Below are 18,362 nucleotides of genomic sequence, written 5' to 3'. Positions count from 1 at the left end.
GGCCACAAGGGTCAATGGTCAACTTGTTGTCCACCAGCACTCCCAGGTCCTTCTCGGCAGAGCTGCTTTCCAGCAGGTCAACCCCCAGCCTGTCCTGGTGCCTGGGGTTATTCCTCCCCAGGTGCAGGACCCTGCACTTGCCTTTGTTGACCTTCAGGAGGTTCCTCTCCGCCCACCTCTCCAGCCTGACCAAGGTCCCTCTGAATAGCAGCACAGCCTTCTGGGCTATCAGCCACTCCTCCCAGTTTTGGATCATCAGCAAACTTGCTGAGGGTGCACTCTGTCCCTTCCTCCAGGTCATCGATGAATACATTGAACAAGACTGGACCCAGGACTGACCCTTGGGGGACACCACTAGCTACAGGCCTCCAACTTGACTCTGCGCCATTCACCACAACCCTCTGAGCTCGGCCATCCAGCCAGCTCTCAATCCACCTCACTGTCCACTCATCTAGCCCACACTTCCTGAGTTTACCTGCGAGAACGTGATGGGAGACAGTGTCAGAAGCCTTGCTGAAGTCCAGGGAGACAACATCCACTGCTCTGCCCTCCTCTACCCAGCCAGTCATTCCACCATAGAAGGCTATCAGATTGGTCAAGCAAGATTTCCCTTGAGTGAAACCATGCTGACTACTCCTGATCACCTTTCAGTGGTCTAACCTACCAGTATCTAACCTACTACCTTTTATGTCTTCAGATCTCAAGCCAGCAACCCTAGTAGTCTGATCTACAGAATGGAGAATACAGTAAGTTTTCAATCTTTTACAATGAACACAGTAACAAGTTTTTGTAATATTACTTACAGGCAAACGGGTTTGGTAGGGTGCACTTGACCTTACAGTGTCATGGAAATATCGGTTCCTTGCCACTTGTCCTGGAATCCATTCAGCAGCTGTGAATATCTGTTATTTGTTTTGACGTTCCCTCTTCAGTCTTCGCTCTCGTTCAAACTCTCCAGTGACTGTAACAAAGATTTAATGTGCTTGTTAATTTAAAACCAAAAACAAAAGCCATGTAAGTTCACCTCAAAGTTCAGACAATTCTAGAAATAACAATCAACATTCTAAGTGGTTTTTAGAACAAAACTGTTTTAGAACAAGTTAGGTTAATACTGGATAGTCTTGCAAAAATTGTTACCAATACTTTTTTCTTTGGTTTGCCTTTGATTTTACTATGCAATTTGAGTTAACACCATAGCAGCTCACCTAGTCCCTCTTCCCGGTCTGAGCAGGGTTAAAGGTACTAGCCGTGAGATGACATATTCTAGACAAAGGAAGAAAAAGGCAGGATTTGCGGCGGCTTCACAGATCCCTGACAACGGAGGAAATAGGAGAGCTTCGTGTGGGAAGAAAGGGCAACAAAGGATAATCAGATTCTGGCACGGAGAGGAAGGCAGTAAGGGAACGCCCACAGATATCCTGGAGTTGTGCAAAAACAAAAGCACAAACAGAGCCCCAAGTACAGTTGGGAGCAGAAGACCCAAGTATAAGGAGAAACAGCAGCTCAACCACAGCTCCAAGCAGGCACAGCTTCAGCAAAATACAGGTGTGCACCTGGTGACCAGGCAATGTGCACTTGCCATGTGCCACCGCTGATGCCTTGCTGACACTTTAACCACCACGAGGTACACCAAACAAAGTGGGGAAAGACACATTTGCAAAGTAGTTCACTGGGCACTTTGTAAGATAAAATTCTTTCAAAGATGAATATTAAAATTTTATGCACTATCAGAAGCTTGCCAACTGTCTCATGAAACCCGGAAGTCTAAGCTCCCTCTCCAAATTCAGCTTTCAGGAAGTTCAACATACTGTTAAAATCAATGGGATGATTTCTTACTTAAAAAAATGAAGACAGAATCAGGCTAGGTAACTTCTTCCAGCTCACTCCCCAGCCACGCTGATAACTTATTCCTCCACTGCCTCCTACTAGTCAGGAAGCTTAACTCAGCTGGACTGATATTCTTCCTTTCCTTATCTAGCCAAAGAAATAACTAGGGCATAGTCTACAAACATATCCGGAATGAAGTCATAACGTGGCCTATAAATAAAATGGATGATAGTTCAGAATTGTGATAAATTCGACATTCCACAAACGAAGACAAAATGACAAACAACTGAAAATGGTTGTTTGTTTGTTTTTTTAAGTATAATTAATTAAATGTGTAAATACGTTACCTACAACTCTGGACAAGCAATTAGACAACTAATTACAGAGAAAATGCTACTGAGGGCTTAGCAGATGACCATCCGTCTTCTGGCCATCCCAGGTGTTTATGTGCTCTCTTGGTCGTCTGTTTATGTTCACAGAAACACATTTGTTCACAGAACACCGACACAACTACATAATGGAATGTACAGAAGTACAAAGAAACCAACCCCTTCCATAATTAGTTTTTCTCCCCTCCTCCTGCCACTGCTGTCAGCCCAAGAAAAGTTCTTGTACCCATCAAATCATTTACATTTCAACATACATGCTGAAATTCTGCTGCTGTCACTGGGTCTTGAACATGCCGTCAGGCGCATGGCAGAGTAAATCCTAGAGTAGGCACGTATTTAATTGCTTTTGTTTAAATTGGGGGCCGAAACATTTAGAATAGTTTTTTTTTTTTTTTAAAGGCAAAACTATCAGCCAGAAACAAATCTAAAATCTAAAATTCTATAAAAGATCTCCAGAATCTGGTCTTTCCGTACTCTTACCCTTCTTTAATGTACTGTATGCAATGTCCAGAACTACATTTTAATCAGCAGGACATTATAAAGCGCATTTTTCCAGTGGCACATAAATGGGATTACGTTACTCAGAAGACACTGTACTTTGAAATCAGTATCTTTAACCAGATGGTTTTCACATGTCATTTAGCCACCTTCTTAAGCTAGACAGCGTCCTACCACCTCCACGCTCTAATACTGACGAAAAAGTTGGAAGCAGCCTCCTTTCCTCAGAGTGCTACTGTTATTTTTTTTCCGCTATGGAACTATTTTCCGGGTCTGGAAAAACATCATTATCGTTTATATGAGAAGGTGCCATTTCTTCTGGAACTGAAGGTATTGCTGCACTTCTTTTAACGCCTGCTGTTTTACATTACTAAATACAGTATTTGTGATAGGATATGTTTTCAGTGATTTATTCTCTTGAGAAAAGTTTACAGCAGCTAAACTAATTACACACGGGTCTAAACAAACATGGAAATGCTAATATGCCTCTACGTGCCTGCACCTAATAATTTAGTTTTTAGTTTTGTATTATTTTTTAGACTGTATGGAAGATTACCATTTGACAGAAGCATTTCATCCCCTTTTCATCTGCAACACTGTCTCACTTTTCAGTAGCTCCTGTCTCAATCCAGAGTGGAGACGTTGTCCCAGCCTGTGCAGGAATTTGGACAGTTAAAAATTATGTTCTCTGTAGTAACCTGCCAGAAAGGATCTAGACTGAGAAAATTAAAAAAAGAAAACAACGTAATTAGGGAAAACATTCACCGTCACATAAACGTTCTTAAAAGACCTAAAGTTAAAAGTGCAAACATAAATCTTGCATTGAAAATCAGGTTTATTTTTAAAATAAATTGAGACATGGTTTAGACTAATTACATCTATAATACTATCCTCACACTACGTTAATACTGAAGTGCCCTACATACTGAAGTTTCAACTTTCTGTAATACTTTAAAGGTTGTCTCCTGGTTCACGGATATATATTTTTGGTCTTCAAACTCTTCTGTGCATTTGGTTTATCCTTCTTCTTGCAGCTGTCACCGAAAGCCCTTTTCATCACCAAATCTGAAAACAGTGTCATGCAGAAAAATATGGACAGTTTTTACTTCACTTACTAGTAGTTTATTAGGAATGGGGAAAAATACATGGCTTACGACATGTCCTCCCATCTCATTATCTTCCATACACTCAAAAGTTTCACAGAAATTATATGCTGTAACCTGCTGTAACCCATCTCACCTGAGTTTTATTTCGCTTCCTTACTTTTTAGGTCCAGTAAAACACTTAGAGCAACAATGTTCTTCCCCTAATAAGCAAGAAGGTAACCTGCTGATGTTTCCTCTCCTGGAACAACACGCTGTATGTGGAACCTTGCCTGCAGTTTACTGTTTAGCATTCTGTTTAGCAATTTACTGCTCCAGGGTCACACGACACCCCCTACAGATGGGAGGCCATTTTCCTAATGTAACAGAAAATTATGAGTCTAACTGTACATCTGGTTATGGCACTTCTAAGAAGTAGAATGTAGAACAGCAAGAGTCTGTTACTTTTTCAGGCATAATAAATATATTAGTTTCTTGGTGTTAATGAATGCAAGTGCCCATACAGGGTCTCTCATGCTAAATAAGGCTACGCTGGCTGCCGTTGTGCTGGAATTAAGAGGTTATCGCTCTACTTTCTCCTGTTCCGATTGCCCATTTCATCCCTATTCAAGGTTACAGTCTTCTCCAAACTGCCAACTAATGGCATGTGTACTTGGTTCTAGCCCAGTTCTGTCTCAATGAATTCAATAGCTAAAACACGTCAGATAGTAGGGGTTATCTAACAGAGCTCATTTTGACAAAACTGGCTTATGGGAAAACTACACATGCAGATAGGCTGACAGATCTGAGAGGCTGGTGATTTCAGGAAAAGGGTGATGAACAGCTGAAGACGAGGTGCAGAAGAGCAAGAAAACGTTAGCGCAAACTAAGTGAATCCAAAACGGCAACCTGACAGTAGTGTAATTGTGCTATCTCACATGCACTTTTCAGATAGATGCATAATAAATAGTTATACATGTCTTAACAAAGCAGTGGTTAGTGAATTTTACTCTTCTTCATCAATCAGTTCTCTCCCCCGAACCATTTTTCTTTTTTAGATCCTCAGACCATCAGCAGAGAAAAAGCAGTATTATTAGTGAAATCATACAGTCTAGCTGTAAAATTTCATCTTGTCAAATACACGGCGGGAAGGAGGTTATCAGGAGACATGCACTGCCCTTTATTTATTTATTTTTAATGAGAAACAAGTCAATACTGATGAAGCAAGGTGTTAAAACTAACAGGTAACACCATTCTCTAAAAATATATAATATGCTTCCATTCTGCTGGGTTACGGATTTGGTGACGCACCTCTCTGAGCGCTGACACGTTACTAACAGAAGGGCTCTTCTGAGCTGGAATGTGACAAACTCACTCAGGAATAACACTGGGAAATGCTTAAAGAGAACCATTTCCTCCTGCCACTTTCAGACACATGCTGGCTTAATATGAGGGTGTCAGAACTGCTGAACAGTTTCTAATCAGCTTTGTCTGCTTCAGAGAGCAACTTAAGGGAGCTTTTAAAAACATTCGTAACTGGCTTAAGGCCTAAGTTAATAGAAAGGAAAATCCACGGCCAGGAAGGTTGGGTAAAGTAGACCTTACACATATATAGCACTGAAGAGCGTACAGATGCATTTCCGTAACAACTCACTTGACCTTCCTCTGCTGGGTCAGCTCTGCGCCCTACCCAGGGCACTCCGTCCTCTCCTCGCTCTTTTGGAAACCACCTTCCCATCATTTTCTGTCAGAGACTCCTTGCAGCTGCTACTCTATCCTGTCCCTGCCAGACTGTGTAATCCCATCCTCGCTGCCTCTCTTGCCAACTGCTCTGAGCATGACCACGTATGCCTTTTTTCTCCCAAAACTAGTGTTTTCTCCTCCCTTATTTCAAATCAGCAATGCCCAGAAGAGGCTCTTGCAGGCTTCCTGCAGGTAACTGCATGAGCTCCCTTACAAGCAGCTTACTAAGTCTTCCTTCCATCTCTCTTTCATTTAACCATTGTTGGGTTTTTCTTCATTTCCTGCCTTTTAGATGTTAACTCATCCACAGTGTCAAAATATGAAACTGCATTTCTGAGAAGTGGCAGAGTTCAGGGGATCGTCATGCTGCCAGGCTACCCGATCTGATTCTTTTCTCTACAGATAGTTGTAAATCTGGTTATATCCGATGGGGCTGCTAACCAGATCCAAGACTATGACCCTAACTTCTTTTCCTCTTTGATTTTCAGAAAATGCACTAAAGCTAAGCTTTCGTAGGATAGCCTTAATAAAAGAGAAAGAGAGAGGAAGTGGATGAAGAATGCTAGTGTGTTATATATCAAAAAGGGTGGTCGTGGGGAAGTTGTTTGGAGTCCTTTATACATTTACCACTTGTGCCTATCCCAAGCGTTTTTATCTGTTTTCCAGTCACATGTTTCAGTGACTAATATAAAGTCAACACGATTTCAGAAAACTGGCCTTTCATTCAGCCAGTCACAAGGCTTTCTGCATCCCCATCCATACCTTCCAAATGCATTGTTTAAGCTTTCTCAAGAGTCAGGCAGAAATCATTGAAGCAATTTACATTTAATGAATGCTTCAAAGTTATTTTTACCACTCTGCAAGCTAGAAACTTAATCATAACTTTTCTTTCCACCCTTCATAAGTAAACCTTCAGTTCTGGAGCCCTGAAAAGTAAATGCGTTCAGACTGACATATGCAGTGGTGGCTATCTTGACATAGGGTCAGGCACGATCACTTGTGACTTGAACTAAGAAAGTGTTTACTGGGAGACAGTCTCAGGAAGAGAGCTGCCAGGGACTGGAACTATGGCAAGCTAATCAAATTGTCACATCCACACCATTTAACAGTTTATACTTGAAGCACATAAAGCTTCTACCACGGCTGAGGTTTTCACCTCTTTCCAGGCACACGGGTTCCTCCTGCTTCACAGCAACCGACAACTGAAACTGGAGTTGTGTCTGAAGTCTCCTCCATGTGCGTACAAAATTTCAAGTGAAAGAGATCTGATTATTGGAGTAGCATCACAGATCTGCTCCACCACCTCTAACCTTGCGTCCTCATTCCTCACCTCGGCAGAAATTCCCTGAAGCCTCTGGTGCCGTGTGACATCCAACATACGCATCAGCCGAAATGGAAAAGCTAAGCTGGAAGGGGTGGATATTTCTATGTCACTACAATGAGTTCTTCACCTGTTGCATGCTGCTTTAACACTTGCAATTGCAGGTTCCTGATCGTCACGGAGTCTGAACAGAAAGTAGTACGTATAGGTCTCCCATAAAATAGAATTTACTCATTAAATTTGGACTGGCATTTCTATTCTTTTTTATTTTTATTTTTAAAGATCCCAATTGAAAGCTCTGCTGAGAAGCTGTCAAGTTAAATTTATGACAAAGGTAGCTGCTTCTGCAGGTTAGTTTTCAAATTGTCAGCTGGAAATGACCCTGACAGCCACATGCGTGATAGAAAAATTGTTCATTCTAAGCAACTTTTAAAAAATGGTATTATTACAATTGATCTGAGGCTGCTGAAACGGAAAGACAAAGATGCATTGCTGCTTTTCAGAGCGTTCGTAAATCACGTCTCAGAAAACAACTTCCTCAGGAAAACACCTCGCCAGGACAGCGTTTAAGCATAAGTTTAAGTCCCACTGAGATTTAAGCAATATTGAACACTAAGTACAGATTTAACTGCTTTCTTCAGAGGGTTGTTTTCTGAACTACTTTCAAAATACAGTCTTCAGCGATCATACATTTAAATATTGGTTCACACCTCTAACGCATGCAAACACTGCCAACAGTAACAAGGGGCTGGTAAACAGAGATTACTGAACCAAGAAGTTCCATAATTTCCTGGTAGCTGAAACTTGCTCATGTCCTTCTGTCTCAGATGTTTTTCCCAAAATCATTTTAATAGAAACTAGGGGATTAGCATATCTGATCAACTACTGGTGTGTGCCAGACCTTACAGGAGTTCCACTCTGCACTTTAATTTTACTTGGATCCGGGTCCTGAAAAAATACAGGCTATTTCAACAAATAAATTGAAAAAGTCTTTGCGTCTTCAAACTGACGCACAGAAGGTATACAACAGTGATCTGAATGTACGTTCACCCGCTTTATTGTTATTAAAGTCTAATTTACAATATCTTTGTAAATTCAGATGATTTTATTGTCTTTTCGCTGAGTGTTTTTAAACATTCTAACTAAAAACCTTTCCACTTTCAAAACCTTTACATTCATAGGTATCCTCATTTCATCAACATGTTTCCTCCAAAGCATTTCAGAAAATTTCAATACAATCAGGACTCAAATTTAAAAATAAAACTATGTAGTGAAAAGGACAGAACAGGTGGGGGTATAAAAAAAAAAGTAAATTCTTTTCAGCTGTTGCTTAAATATAATAAAGCCTCTAACATCACAATAAGGTTCTTCTTCTCCCTGTGCTCTCCTTGCCTTTCAATTTTTTTGCAGTTAATTCCTAATATTCCTACTCTAATTTCAGTCACCTGAGTACGAAAAATACTGGGACCCTAGCTTGTGCAATTCCCATTCTGACAACAGAGACTAACCGTTGTTGCTCCCCTACCTACTGAGCAGAGAGAAGGGTATCCATTCCCGGCTATTTAGGACCTCTGGTCACTTTTTGATAAGAAACAGCTTTCTGTGATCAGAATCCTCAAATTAATCTCAACAGCTTCATTGTGTCTTACCTGTTTATCCTGAAATAAACATTACTGGTATCTGAAATGGAGCCATGAACAGCTGTACTAATTATACCAAACCAGCACCTTTATTTAATCACCCATTTTATCATTATTAACTATGTAGTAAATCGAGTATTTACACAACACATTAAAAACTGCAGCGTATACGTATCTCAAAAGAAACTGTGCCTGCTTAGAAACTGTTACCACCCATGGATTGTATAGCTGATAAGAAAAACGTGCTTAAAGTAGCCTGATGGTGTAGCGTGCCCAGTAAGCATTCTCTCTTTAATTCAATCTTTCATTTTTTCTTTAATTTATGGAATAATTACAGTTACTACTGAAGCAGGTTATACCTGCTGCTTCATTACTGCATGGTATAAACTGGAATTGTATAATGCAGCTTAGTATATGTAATAATATACTAATAACGGCATACATTGAGCTATAATATTTTGATTCAAAGACTACAAAGAAATTCTTCCTTCACACTATCATTACTTCAGTAATTCTCAGATCCATTAATCCATTATCTTTCAGAAACATATGATTTTTAATATATTTTACACATTTTGGTGACCATCCATGAGAAGCAGGAGTACAGGATCTTGCAGCATATATCCTTTAAATTAATTTTCATAATAGCTTTGTGATAAGCACTGCTTTTTCCCGGAAGAAGCGTCAAAGACGTTCAATGTCTTTGATATAAGCAGTTTTTGCTCGTTAAGCTATGGATAAACCACATCATAGCCATACACAGTTGCTATGGCAGGAAAATCTAGATCTTGGGGAATAAATGATTTGGCATGGTGAAATGGTGGGAGTCGTATGAGGAAGGAAAGATACCACAGCAATCATGAATTTACAGGACTCACAGGAGGAGCAGATATTTATATAGATAGCAGGATATTTAGTTCCTGTAGAGTATATGTGAAAAAAACAACTGTTCTGAAGCAGATACAAGGTAATTCTCAATTACTAAGAGTTAGGAGGGAACATCACTTTAGGTAGATTAAACCATGACCTAAATACTTCCTGGGGCTTTTGATACATCCTCTGAAAAGAATCAGTGAAAGCTACTAGGGCTGAGGCTAAACTAAAGCATGCATCTCTGTGATCAGGATCACTATGGCAGATTCTATGCTCACACAATTCTCCAAAACAGAGAAGTAGGGGAAATTCAACAATCACGGAGGAAAAATAATTCAAAAAGAATCTGAGCGGTGGTCCTGATGGGGAGCCCCTTGTAAACCCCCAAAACAAAAACCACAAAACAGTGGTGGCATAGAAGCACAGGTGGCCACTGGGTTCTCCCAGTACATCTAGTACCTGATTGCACTGGAAAAGAAGCATCCTTATTGTTTTCCCTTAGATAGCATTAAGAGAAAAAATGAAGCAGATGCAAAGAGGCCCAGTATTTCTCCACAATTTGCTATATTTAGGCAATTTTCTTACCTGCCAATGCCCTTACAGTAGTTAACTTCATCAAGAAACTGCCGACCCAAGGTTTTTAGTCCATGGATATTATTAGTGATTGAAGAATGGATCTTTAGGAACACGCATCGAAAATGAAAAACCAAAAAGAAAACAAGTCAATCTCAAGAAACAGGAACAATACATTTACTTTCACTGTTTCTAAACATAATTATTGTGGCATTCGTGACGCGAACTCTGTGGCCTGAACATTAAATTACATATTTCAAAATCTTACTCAATATACATAAATCTTTTACCATGAATTTTTTTTTAAAGCATTTACCTTGCTTCCTTTCCTTCTTCTTGGGTTAGACACGAAAGAAAACAAATGAAATATATTTTACTTGTGATAGGAGAGCTAGGGCTTTATTTTTAATCATATTCATCCTATAAACACTAGAATCTAACAATACAACACTTTTTAACATTCAAAATGAGTAGCAATGAAAATGGTGCCATATTTTAATCTCAGAAGTATTGAATTAATGTTGAATATTGCTTGTTATTATTGCATATATTATATGTTGAATAAAGTTACTTTATAAGACAAGGCTATATTTCAAAGTAGGTTTCAGGCTAAACTTTGCTTATTATCATCACATCATGGAACCCACTAAAGAAATTTCTCCTCCAATAATCAATATCCAATAGGCCTCCTCTCTGCTAGGAGAACACGGCTGTTGTTTCCACGTAACAGCGAGAGTACTAACTCCTTTGCCAAATTCAGTGCTTAAAACATCCTTTCAAATGGGCTTCTCTTATACAGTAGATACTAAATTCCCTTTCTGAGGTGGAAGTATGGTTAATGGAATTGGAGCACTATGAATACGCTAACCCTGTGATTGAAATACGCTAACTCTGTGTTTAACTTAGAGTAACCTTAGCCGCCTGAGCAACAGCAAGTAGATAACATGCCTGAATTCGCCGCCTGGATCTGGATTTGAAGGTCACAGAGTAAGCGGAACGAAACAACAGATAGCTCATGAACTGAGTGACCAGACCAATCGGGCTGATGGAAGATGTGCGTGGACAAGGGGACCTAACCAATCTAAGCACTGGAAGTGGCGCGTGATAGCTCGGGGGGAAATAAAAGATCACTAGGGGGAAAGCTTCGGGGCTGCTATGCAGACGCTATAATAAAGAGCATTAATTCATATTGAATGACTGTGACCTTCCTTCTACTCCGCGGAGGCGTCGCTGAATTTCCGACTGCACCTTTCCCATGTGTTTCTCACCAGTTTTCTGAGGTACTACTACAAGAATTTTGGGTAACTGGTCACAATTCTTTTCCTTGGAGCAGATCTCTTGATACCTTTTATCTTCACATGGATCCTGAGAAAAAAATATCATAGTGCAGTTGAACAGTTTTCCAATCTCAAAAAAGCTGAATTTCTTCCTGTAGAAACTCTTCCCTTACATCTGCTCAATGCAGTAACACCGCTCAGTCTCAAAGTAGCCTGCAGCCCACCAGTACAATTCATCCAGTCTGCGGCATTTCTTTTCCTAGCTGTCCTCTGTGGCAAGACTCCTGCAGGTCAGATGCAGCTTTTTGAGGGGACAACCCCACTCAGCTGACACCTTCCCTGGAAACTCCCTTTTAGTCTGAGCTCATAATGAGCAAGACACTGAACAGATTTTGCATTTTTCTCCCCCAAAATGGCTGCTGTTCAAAAGTCAATTTAAAAAAAAAAAGTCCCATTTTTAAAATTTGACATTAATTTACATAAAATAGTCTAATTATAACCACTGAAATTATTTAAAATACAATTTTTCAGTATGAATTCTATTTCTCCAAAGAGGACATATAACTACCATTTTTGTAAGTACATATATGAATACTGATGAAAAAGAGTCACAAATTAAGAAGTTCATTCAGTATGACTCCTGTCAAATAGAAGCATCTTCAAAGTAGTAATATACTTCTACAAAAAAATAAATAGTGCAATCAGCTCTAGTTATACATTCAGGCCGGAGTAATTTCAAAAACATGTAACCCATAGGTGGGCGTAAGTGGCTAGGAAGCAATATTACCTTATGTACGCTTGTCCAGACAAAGCTGCCTAGCATCCTTGTCTCCAGCTGAGAAAATCAGAATATCTGGAGTACTAAGACTTGGGGAGAGGAGACACTGTGACTGCTCCTAAAATAAATAAATGCGAATTACGATTAAACGGAGAGCAGGTCATCGCCCTTAAATTGCTACGGAAAACGCTGGGAATTCTGAAAAGCAATGGATTTTTATTTCTGTTTTACTTGTTAGAAGGGTTTCCCCAAACACCACCTGCACCAGTTAGACCTAGACTGCTGACTTCAGCCCGACAGTCAGGAACTCTGTATTACACATTGCAAAGCCCTATTTCTCCCAGAAATACCTCATCTTGCAATACGCGCTGCACTGGGAACAGCTCGAAGCACTTGTGATCCAGATAAACTAGCGGAAGATTTTGTAGTTTTAGGTTGGTCCACTTCATGGTGTAAGATCACAGGCCGCCATTCCCATAACTGGACAAATAAGTTATGAAGACGCTAATTGGTGTTACAATGACTGGCTTGAGTTGAGTGTAGTGCCTTTTGATACTGAGATCACTCACTCCTTTGTCAAATGATAGCAAGGGGAAGGAAGCAGAGAATGAACTCAAGAACGAACCCTTCCAGTACTCTGAACTTGGTCAAAAACCATTGACAAAATATGTCTTTGCAAGACTTAAATATTGCTCTCACATTAAAACTGTGTACAACGTTGTTCATGTTACATTTTGCAAAACAGTGCTCCCTAATTATCTTCTTATTTCTGAAAAGCTACATAAACATCAGGGCAAAAAAGCAATTAAAATAAGTAATCCTAAGCGTCGTAACTTAAAACGCTTAAAGAATTCTACTTGACAAATATTTAGATTCTGAAACAAGCATTCATTCTTAATGTCCCCATCTGCAATTATTTGTGCGTATTTTTTAGCATAAGAGTAGTTCAGCTGACCTAACTGGAAGTATTCATTATGTTAGACTTGCACTTAACTATCCTCTGACCCGGGAACAATATACCTCTATTAGTTACCCATTATAGTCATCACGATATTCATTGAAATCCTAGTAGACAGCACACTTCAGATCTAATTTTAAGACCAGTCTATCTTAAAGATTTTACAGATTATGGCACAGTACAATGAAGAACTAAAAATATAATAAATGCCCCTTACAATCAATTAATTACGAGAAAAAGGAACAGAAAGATTTCATCTGCCTTCTAACGTAGACTAGAAGTCTCACCTTACAGGTTTACGGTCCAGATGCTACATCAGAATCTCGGGAGATCGTGGTTCGTACCTCAGCTCCAGTGGGACTTGAGGCAAGTAATTGTACATCTGCACATCTTAAGTTCTCCTCCTATAAAACAGTGTAAAAACGCTTCCAAGGACCTGTTAATTTGTAAAACGACTGGGCACTTAAGGCTCTTCCACGTACGTGGCTTTCACGATGTAATAATAATAATGGAAATCACGGGTTATAATTTCACTAATGGTAATTTTATTGAGTCCAGTTTAATGGAACTCCTTCTCTTCACACTGATATCTTAGTACCTACCAATGCAGTACGAGCTGCAAATCTAACTAATGTTCTCTTCATTTTTAATGGGATTACTAATAAAAATATAAACTAAATCTAACAGTTGATCTTGAAATTTTAAAATGAGTCTACTTCCCAACTCCGTAAACTGTTCATGATTCTTTTGCTCATTTAATCAGTTTCATTCTACCTTGTACATTTGAAATCGTTGTAAAAATCACTGACCTTTTATGATATTTTCTACGGAAAAAATTATATGGTCACGCAATTAATATTACAAAAAAATACATGTGAAGACACATTAAGGATGTCTGGGAATTGCTTAATATTTCTTAATTTTTGAGAGAAGGACTCGTGATAAACATTTGAATCCATCTGGATATAATATATGCTCTTGTACATATACAGACATGTTTTTCTCAATCATTTCAATATGTGTTATACCAACTGTGACTGCGTATATAGGGAAAATATAATACTAAAGATGCTTCAGTAGAAATTAGATTCTGAACAAATTTTTGGTGCTTCTAGTCAGCTCAAACATTTATGTTTTTCAATACTGCCCCCAAATACACACTTTTAGAAAAAACGTTAGAAAAACGTGTTGAAAACGTATACAGACAGAAGGCCCAGCTTCCTCACCACCTCTACTTTAAAATCGTTTCTTCTTGCTTTATTTCTCCCCTGCATAAACTTTGTCAGTTCAGATCAATGCTTTTAAAAGCATGTATAAGGCTTAGAATGTCCAACTCCCATTTTCAAAAACTGCCTAGAAGTCTTTTAATTTAAGAGTATAATTTGCATTTGCCATTTTAAAGGACAATTCCTATTTTTAGGTTTCCAATGGTCTTTAAATCATTTCAACTTCATTACCTCAGAACACTTTATTCTTTTCTGTTTTTCCTCTCTTCAGTGTAAGTTTCAAAAGCCTGCTACTTCTCTGAATTCATTAGACCCAGCTTCTGCAGATACTTGCATGCAATCTTAACGTTAAATGCATACTTGATTACTTTGGCGTTATGCCTCACTGAAAATAGCTCCCGTTAGTGAACTGAAACAGAAGGAAACCAACAATAAAACATCAATAAAACATCTAGGTCATGCATATATGACATATATGCTGTATATAAACTAGAACTGTAAAAAATAAAAAGCTTTTTTTCAATTATCTCCTACAGACAGTGACCACTGAGCTTTGCATAACCTTCTTCGCTTTCTATGAGACCAGCCAATAGTGACGTACAAGCACATAGGCAGGAAACAGAGAAAGATGAATGGACTTTATAAATACTAAGAAATACATTTTTAGGCTATAAACTCATTTTGTCTCCTTTTCTTACTGAAGTCTCACTTCTCCACCTTAATAACTGCATACATCCTATCCCATAGTGGTTCTTCTTCCAGCTAGCTGTCTTCTCATCTCACAGTATCTCTTCACAAATTTTTGCCTGTAAGACACCAGGCTGATTCTCACCCAGAACGCTCCTGCTGTGTTCTTAAAATTTTACAGCATTTCAGATCATTTTTAAAAATCCCCTGAACCAGCTAATTACTCTTGACTTTTTACTGAAAACTTCAGCAGCATGCAAAATTATTTGGCGAAATCAGGATCGCAGTGGAAAACAGATGTTGTGTCTGAGTTGACCTTTTTGGTGAATAAATTAAAAACAAAACAACACCACTCCTCTAAGGCTTGTGAAATTACTCTGCACTTAGTATATGCCCCTGTGTATTCAACTTTTTCCACAGTAGAAGTAAGAAAGCAGCATTATGCACTCCTTCAAGGCAAAGTGATTATCCTCTCTGGGAGGATTTTTTCAGTCCTGCAGAAGAGGGAGTGTGGATGCTTAAATCAGGAAAGAAGCAAGGAGGAATGCACATTATTTTTACTGTGAAAGCTTTGAAATCTTAGGTGGGAGAAGGCATTTATGAGGGGGCGAAAGTGAGGCTAGAAATCAACCGACATTTACACAGGCACCTTTTTATTGTTCATTGATTTAAATTGTATTTTTGGAGACAAATTTTAATAGAAATAAACTGTTCTTTGGGAAAGTTCTGCAAAACTGTAGATACACGGAATACAATCTCAAACAGCAAGAATATATATACATATACATAGAATATATATACATATACATAAATCTCTTGGTTTTCAACTTGGGTTTCCCTTTTTCTTTGCATCTTTTGTTCACTTAGTTGGTTCTGCATTTTGAATTCTCATATTTTAGCTTGTATCTGAATTCTGCATTGGCTTTCCCACAGCATCCAAGAGAATGACTACTAAATTCCCTTTTGGTACATCATAAACAACTCTAAAGGATTTCTGTTCCCAAACTAGAGTACCATTTGAGAGCCATTCTGTTCTCAAACTATAGCACTTTTTTTTTTCCCCTCAAAGATGCGAGATCAAGATAAGGATGAATCAAAATTGTATGTTTATCTGTGCTGCTTTATAATTATGCCGGTCCTATATTTTACCTTTATTGGCTGTTAATAGTTTGGGAAAATACAAAAGAACATTCCTAAATCCTATAGTAAGAGAATTTGATAGATCTGTACAGGTAAGTTGTAAACAAGTATTTCAAGTCATATCCTTCAAATTATTTTTTCCTCTCGCCCATGAGCCTTTCATGCACAGAGAGTGTGACAGTTATAAACTCCAGAAATTCACAACCAGGAGAAAGGAAGGCTGGCTTTGTTGTAACTGAGTATCAGATCCACACTTAATTTGTGAAGCACCAAAGTAGGCCTATTTATGCATTCTGTCCTCCCTCAAAAGCGTCCCTCGTTTTAGGGTCCTTCAAATTTCATTTCCTAGGTCTGACATCTACAGTTTGGTTCCTAAGCTTGCACAGCATCTGAAGCTTCAACTGATGTTTGGAATTGCTGCAAGAAGCTGATGTTCCCTATCTGTGCATACTCTTAAGTCTGTAAGTACGTAACATGACAGCACTTTAGGAAATGTATCTTTTGCTACCTCCTTACGTCCACCTGAAAATTCATATGGCTCCAACTAACGTATCAGATAGCATTTTTTAAATATAGAGGGACATGTGTATAAAATGTACAATAATTACTATGCAGTCTTATTATCTTTATGATCTCACCCTGAGTTTCTCAGTAAGATCAAATACATGCAGCTCACGTTCAGATTTCAAGCCAAGCGCATATTTTCGGAGGCTTGCGATGTATCTGGGAGCGTGTATTCTGCTGAAAACGAAGGTGGCTGAAGATCCAAAATCAGTCGTGGTTTGAAGGTCACCTCCCACATTCATTGCCTCTCAAAGGCCTTCCTGGAACCCATAAAAAAAGCTTTTTCTAGATGTTTCTGAGAATAATACAAGAAATTAGTAGGTTGTAGAAGTCAGCACGTTCCCAAACAGCTTACCATAACATTTAAAATATTGCAGCAAGTCTCCCTTTTCCCAAATAATGGGAATAAATAGAATGGAACTGGGATGAACAATATAAATGCATGTTGTAAAAAAGAAGGCTTTTGGTGAGATTTTATTTACGAAACAAACATTTAAGTAAACCCATAGCTGAAGGAATCATTGAAGTGTGCTATTAATCACCTTTTCCCACTAAGATTGCTTTCCTGAAGTACTGCCTTAGGAAAACCCTGAAAGCATAAAAGAACAGTTTGCAAATGGAGTGTTCAAATAAATACCCATATTGCACTTGATAGCAAAATCTGAAAGTTCACTTGTACCCTGTATATATATATATATATATGTATTTTGTACGTGCAACGGAGACTTGGGGCTCTGTGTATAGGAAAATAATTACTTAGCATAACACTAGCTAATATGCTTTGTTAGGTCACAGCTCCCGAATTGCAAAGAGACACAGAGCTCCTACTCTATCCCACGAGCACAAGAAATAAAATGCATTCAGTTTACTTTATTAAGAAATGTTATTAAACCAATCAATCCAAGAACTAAGACTTATATGGTATCAAAAATAAGCTTTCTTCCTATACTGTCTAACACCATGTATGTCCTTCATATTAACTTTTAAATCATAAAAATGAGTCCAGTCTCAAAGAAAAGCTTATAAAAGAGGACTCGAGGAACTTACAAATTACATAAAACTGACAAGAAAGGAGAAAGAAATGGCAACCAACTGCATTCTTCACACTGGCCACTTTCTCCGGGGTGAATGTGCTCGGAAGAATCACAGTGGAACTTGAAAGAGCTATCAACCAAAAGTCAATCACAAACTCCCAGAGTACTGACTAACTGAAAACTACATTTTGAAAGAACAGATACTAAGTAGAACTTACTAATACCTATCTTTTTGGCTTTGTTTGTTTTTTTTAAAGAGAATTACAGTTCAGAAGTGGCATATTACAAAGGTAGGTGAGAGCAGCTGGGCGACAAAAAATCCCTAACAGAAATTTTGCTGTGGAAGAGCACTGTGTAATAGCATGTGAAAGAAAGGCAGCTTCTCAGCTGCTAGGCAAAGCTTTAATTATTTAGACCAGGTAAGATATATTAAAAAATAGGTTCGATAACAAGGAATAAGGTCAAGAATAATCTAGAGGCAGTAAGATCTAGAGACTTAAAAAAAAGTCTCTTTCAATCTTAATCTCTGGCAAAGACTGACTTGTTTCTGTGAGCCACTTTCTATCAATCAATGAAGAAATCTCACAGCTGTCAGCAAAAGCCATAGACGTGCCTGTCCATATGATAGTACAGTATCACATGGACAAGCTGTAATTAAGTCCTCGCTCAGCTCGTTTGCCCTCAGTGGAAAGCTGGTTCTCTCCATACCAAGGTATGCCAAACCGTGTTTCTACGAATATTTTTTTTACTGT

The 18,362-nt window shown here is 38.7% G+C and overlaps 1 long non-coding RNA gene across 1 annotated transcript; it reads right to left on the bottom strand.

Moving 5' to 3' along the window:
* Positions 1–809: 809 nt before the first annotated feature.
* Positions 810–16,811, bottom strand: LOC138067037 (uncharacterized). The gene is made up of 8 exons (XR_011140706.1): positions 16,651–16,811; positions 14,417–14,594; positions 13,247–13,363; positions 12,011–12,119; positions 11,151–11,311; positions 9,959–10,050; positions 3,271–3,366; positions 810–961 (listed from the first exon to the last, which is right to left on the bottom strand). It is a non-coding gene; the product is annotated as an uncharacterized lncRNA (long non-coding RNA).
* Between the last annotated feature and the right edge of the window lie 1,551 nt (positions 16,812–18,362).

Source organism: Struthio camelus, chromosome 4, assembly GCF_040807025.1.
Source record: "Struthio camelus isolate bStrCam1 chromosome 4, bStrCam1.hap1, whole genome shotgun sequence".
Lineage (NCBI taxonomy): Eukaryota > Metazoa > Chordata > Aves > Struthioniformes > Struthionidae > Struthio > Struthio camelus.
The sequence above is the reverse complement of the archived record's forward strand: the minus strand, read 5'-3'. Positions and strand labels throughout refer to the sequence as shown.